This window comes from Pezoporus flaviventris, unplaced genomic scaffold (genome assembly GCF_033815535.1).
Source record: "Pezoporus flaviventris isolate CSIRO_AGI_PZ_B2104156 unplaced genomic scaffold, CSIRO_AGI_Pfla_v1 ptg000041l, whole genome shotgun sequence".
Taxonomy (NCBI): Eukaryota; Metazoa; Chordata; class Aves; order Psittaciformes; family Psittacidae; genus Pezoporus; species Pezoporus flaviventris.
Genome location: NW_026892589.1, coordinates 4,121,862 through 4,127,861, shown reverse-complemented (window position 1 = coordinate 4,127,861; position 6,000 = coordinate 4,121,862).

The following is a 6,000-nucleotide window of genomic DNA, read 5'->3' as shown; positions in this document are numbered from 1 at the left end:
ACCACAGCTGTGTCAGCCAAGGATCTTTTGTTTCCTTTGCATTTCACACCACAGTAAGTGACTTGGATCAGACGGTCTCTTAGAGAGAACCACCATGGGAATGCTGTTTTCAGCATCCCACACTATCCTGGAACAGAAGGCAGAGACCTCCCATTTGAGTCTGTATAGTAATTGGTTACTGTGCCCTGTTTTGGGGGCGATTAGTGCCACGGTGTCTACAAGCAGAGACTGTGCAGTCTAATTTTGTAATGAAGAATTATAGTAAAACAGTAGGCAGTGCTTCCTGCAAAGAGTATCTACTGTGTATGGCTTCATACAGGATAAACTGTCTGGCTTAAATATAGAAGCAGAGTTCTTCTGTCGGGAACTCTGAAAGAAAACACGTTGGAGTTGGTGTTTGCTGGCAGTGTGTTGGGTATGTCATTCACTTACCGATCTAAATTCCAAATGCAATGGGTAAAACAACATTAATTCATTCTCCTGTGATGTACTGCTGTGGTGGAAATCATTATACATTAGCGAGAGGTGTGTTCCCCATCACAGTGTAGCAGTTGTCTGGCAGGGTCTGGCTTGCAGGTACCCAGGGTCCCTGTTGTAAGCCGGGCAGTGTGCTGCACCTTCTACCACGCCGACTGTGAAATCTCCTTAGCTGCCGATTTACTTCCTTTCTCTTTCACTCACAAGGACCTTGATCCAGCTACATCTGTGGCTGGCTCTTGGTAGTAAAACTTCTGTCTGAAACGTGCTGTGTCTGGCAAAGCAAGCAGCAGCTCTTGCGAGATCCTTCCAAGCAGGTTTCTCTCACTGCTATCGTTCCTCATGCACACGCACCCCGTTGCCCATCCCAGGATTTGCTTCCTTCCTTGTGCTGATTGACTCTGTTATTTTGGAGCACAGACTTGCAGAGCTAAGCTAGAGGATCTCCAAGGGAAGTTTTAAGTGTTCAATAGAAGAAGGAATGCAGGAAGAAAAGAAAGCCTGACTCAAATGGCATCATTCTCTTTCCCTCTTCCCTTTGAGGTTCTCCTGCCTTCCCTGCCTGTGTGTGACCTCCCTCCTCTCCCAACCAGGCTCTTTCTTTTTCAGTCTTCCTCCTGCCCTTCACCCTCCTTGTTCATTGATCTCCCTTTAGGCTTTATTAGTGACTCCCCCTCCCACCCTTTCTCTGCCTCAGTTTTTCTGATTCTCTAACATAAGACAATTGAATGAGGCCAGACTCCTAAGCCGAAGCTGGGGGTGAGAGGGAGGAGGCGTTAAGATTTAATGATATTGCCTCTTTAAGGAATCCCTAATTCCTAACACCCATCTCCTCCCCCACCTGAGAACCAATTAAAACTCAATGAATTCAAGTGGAGGCTTTTGTGCATCACATGTGCTTGACTAACAAAGCCTTCTCCATGCTGGAATAAAAGCTTCTATTCAGCAGCCAGTTTGTTCTAATTCAAATCACTTCCACTCCAGCATCCTCTCCTTCCTTGCTGCTCCTGAGTTCCCAGGCTGGGCTGCCACCCGCACAGCCCTGCCCAGGGTTCACACTCCACCTTGCAGAGCTCTGCCCTGTTCCAGTGCAGCAGAGAGCAGGAGATGACTTCCATAAGGTTAACTGGGCAGTCCATGGTCTTTATGGCCCTGTCCCCAGGAGCCTGCTGGTCTGGGGGGAGAGCTCACATCATGTCCTGCAGCACAGGAGCTCCAGCCCTGGGAGCTGCCTCTGAAGGGGCTCTGTTGTGCTCATGAGAAAGAGCTTATCTGTGCAGTCTCCTCTGCATGTAGACAGAAAATTACCTTGTGTATGGGCAGAGCTTTGCCTTCCTTGAAACCAGTGAAAACCCTCTCCTGTCCTCTTCACTGTAGGCATTACACAGATGTGGTGACATCTGAAATAGCAGGGGAGTCCAAAAGCACACACAGTCTAAGTGAGTCAAAGTAGTTTGTACTTTAATCTGCCTCAGGGTAGAAATTGTGCTACCTGGGAACCTGAGGGTAGCTTCTGTCCTCTGCCTTGAGAATAAAAAAAGAGGCTTGAATAAGGTCGTCTGGGGGAAAGAATATATTTCATGCTATTCAGCTTCCACAGTTAAAAACCTCACTTGAAAGCTTTGCAGCTGCAGGTCTGGGGTTTGGGTGACTTCATGTAGGGAGGCAATTCTCTGTCCAGATGTTAGTCAAGCAATTTTCCAGGTGTAAAACAGGCTCTGCTCAGAGCTTTTGCCTGTCCTTTACTGATCAGTGTCACCCGAGCTGTTAGCAAAGCTGTATGCATGACATTAACTGGGTTATCTTTTCCCTCTTCCTGCAGCCTCCTATTTGTAGAGACACATTTGGGGTTTTGGATTATTTTTTTCCTTGCTCTTGTGAGAAATCTGTGGTAGGAGCAGGTTGAGTGCTCTGCTCTGATGCAGGGAGGTTTTTACTCCCTCTAATCTCTCCTGGGAGCTCCAGCACTGCGGGCTAGCTGCCAAGGAAGCTATCTGCTCTGCTCCAGAGCCTTGTGCTGGTACATGGCAGTAGCATTGCTCCTGGAACTTGGGGCTTTCTCAGAGGGTCACAAAGGAGGCACCAGCTCTTGGATAGATGGGACCAGGAGAAGAGAAGCTGCACGGTGACCTCATAGCAGCCTTTCAGTGTCTGAAGGGGGCCTACAAGGATTCTGGAGAGGGGCTCTTCATCAGGGACTGTAGTGACAGGACAAGGGGTGATGGGTTCAAACTGAAACAGGGGAAGTTCAGGTTAGATAAAAGGAAGAAGTTCATTACTGTGGGGGTGATGAGGCACTGGCACAGGTTGCCCAAAAAAAGGGGTAAATGCTCCATCCCTGGTGTTCAAGGCCAGGTTGGACAAGCCTTGGGTGGTGACATGGTCTAGTGTGAGATGTCCCTGCCCACAGAAGGGGGTTGGAACTGGATGATCTTAAGGTCCTTTCCAACCCAGACCATTCTATGGCTCTATGACCTGTCCTACAAAGAGCTCTGGCAATTAAGATGAGCTCTTGGAAGCTAGTTTGATATTTGCAGAGGCACCAGTGGTGAGAGGAGTGATTTGAATTTACGTGTTGTTAGGGACCTATGGTGTCTGACAACAGGGGTATTGCATTGTGAACTCATCTCCAGTCTGTAGAGCTAGTAATTCTTTCTGCCACGCTGCCTTGCAGCTGTTGGACATGACAGCGATTGAGTGTTAATGCACATCAGGGTGTGCTGCATCTTCTAGTCAACCTTTATGGAAGAAAGACTTGAGCATCCCTCAGTGGTCCTATTTCCAGCTATAGCTGTGGTCTCTCTTGCATCTGATCACCAACCCCAACTGTGGCCAGCTGAATCTGGCACTGAATCTATTTTACTGCTCCCTAAGAGTGTCTTTGGTTCTATACTTCTCCATCTCATTTGTGTGCTTATGGATTTGCACACAAAATCCTCCTTTGCTGTCAAAAGACTTTTTTACTGTTTAGTAAACTAGCATGAATTTTACATCCAGCTTTTTCCTGTAAGTGCAAGTTGGTCTCTTTTTGCAGCGATATGTGGAATTGGAAAGAAATTGTTCTCTGGATAGGTTTTCCCTTAGCAAATCCAGCCCTGTATCTACATACATGCCAAAGAGCAGGGACTCTGCAAATGTGCAGGATGCACTGGGCAAAGACGAACCCACAAATGGTAAAGGAGGACTCTTTAGGCGACAAGTTCATGTCAGGTAATGCAGTGTGGTATCGTGACAGTATAATCTCTGTCCATGAATATGGTGAGGGGGAAGAAGATCAGATCAAAATCTGTTGGTTTTAGAAAATACTTCATTCCCTTCGAGTTAGAGTGCTGATTATTCAGAGGAAGTGGAAAGTATTTCCTTTTACAGCTCTGGGGTTATTTTCTGCAGCATGTTCTCTCTCAAGATCTCAAAGCTTTTTTTTTTTCTTCTTGAGGTAAGGGAGAAACCCCTCAGTTTTCAAGTAGAAAACCAGAGTTTTCTTGTCCCAAATCACCCAGCCAATCTGTGATAAGAGGTAGGAGCAGCACCAGTAACTCATGAGCTTTACTGAAGAGCTTGGACCTCTTTCTTGAGCCTCTTGTGAGAAGCAGCAACTGTGTACTGAACTCTTTGAGGTGAGGGGCTGGCAGCACCCTTGTGCCTGCTTGGGGCCTTGCAGAGCTTAGTTTGCCCCTAGGTTTCTGTGTAATAAACATGCTGAATTGAAGGCAGCAGCAGATCTGGGCTAAGGGTGCATGGCTTGGTGGGCAGAACAGCCCCTTCCTTCGTGATGCAGCTGAGCTCTTCTTGTATCTACTGACCTTCGTCTCTGGGGCTCTGCACTTTGTTCCTGTTTCTCATTAGTGAAATGAGTTGGATGGTCTCAGACTTGCTAGGAAATGGTTTCTACTTCAAAACAAAGTGCAGTTCGTTTGGCAGGAGAGTCCCAGGTCTGACCTAAAACTGAATTACAGCTGACCCTGAGACAGTGAGGCCCCTCCAGGTCAGGGACAAGGGCATTGTCAGGACACTGGGAGCTTGCACTGTAATTAGCAGCAAAGGTATCAAATACCTCCGTTTCCAGCATTCCTTCCTTAAAGCAACACAAGCATAAAATGCCAGAATTTCTCCTACTGCAGCCTCACTAAAAAAGCACAAAGCCAAAAGGGAAGTAAGGCTGAACAAACTTCTATTGATTTGCTTTTTCTCTGCTCTGCAGTAAATCCCTCCCTCTCCTGTACTGTCTCCCAGAAACCCTTGTTCCCCCAGCATCTGGGAATGAATTTACCAGATGCAGCATTGCTTTCAAGGCTCCTGAATGACCAACAAACTTGAGCATGTTTTGTCTGACTAGCAGGGGTAAGAGTTTTCCTACTTCAAACACTTGCTTGGCTCCAGAGCTGCTCTCCCAGCAAACATTTCTTCTATCCCTAGTTTTCTTCAGGCACCAGAGAGGCTCTTTAAGATTCATTCTCCAAAATGGATTTGTTTTAAATATACTTTGTCACAGTAACAGGATAACTTTTGATACAGGAAAATGCTTGTATGGGAAAAGGCTTGTACTAACTTTCTTGGTGACTAGCAGAGTGCCAGTAAACACAGAACAGGGTGTTATTGTGGTTAAAAACATAGAAAAGTTATAAATTGAGTGTTATGCTTTCAATTAGTTGACTGTGTGTAAGGAAACACAGATCTTGTGTGCCCACCTTGAGACACCACGTGCTTGTTTTGAAGGGGATGCTGTGAGTTGAGCTTCTGTGGGCCTTGAGTGGAAAGAGGAACGTTTCCTGCATCCCCAGCTTTTGAGTCAAGCGCCTGGTATCGATGGGAAGTTTTGGAAGATGCCTCACTGTTTCCATCCATCACAAGTGGGCAGTTTCCAGACCCCAAGGGTGACTGTGAAGCAGCAAACTTGGTGATCCCCAGAGTGGAGCAGGGCAGGACATACTGCACAGGGCTTCCAAAAACACCCGTATAATCAGATTACAGATCCGGTGAGTCAGGATGTCACAACTCCCGAGTATGATCCCACTATTTCCAGTGTAACTCATGAGATTCCCCTCTTCTGGTGTCTCCAGAGCTGCACTGGTCTTTCCTGCAAACTGGAGAGTAGAATCTGCTCATTGATTGATCAAAAATATAGAATAGCTTGGGTTGGAAGGGACTTTCAAAGGTCTTCTAGTCCAACTCCCCAAATCCACCCTCTCTTAGTTTAAAATGGCAAGTAAATGGAACTAAAATCTTAAAAACATTTAATTAGATTAATTTTTTTTTGTAGGAACCTTAAGTATGGCCTTTTTCTTTTTCAATGTTCCCCATTTTGATGCATGTACTTGACAGAAACTTTGAATTGCAGAGGTTACTGTTTCATTGCTACTTTTATAAAGGGATGTTTCCAATATGTATTGTGTGCCTCCACTGTGAGAGAGGTTTCCTGCTGCTCCTCTGCTTCCCCCCACTTTTGACAGAGTATCTCCATGTTGCTTGTGTCCCAGCTTTGCACTGGATAATGCCTTGGACAGTTACTTTGGAGGGGGCTGG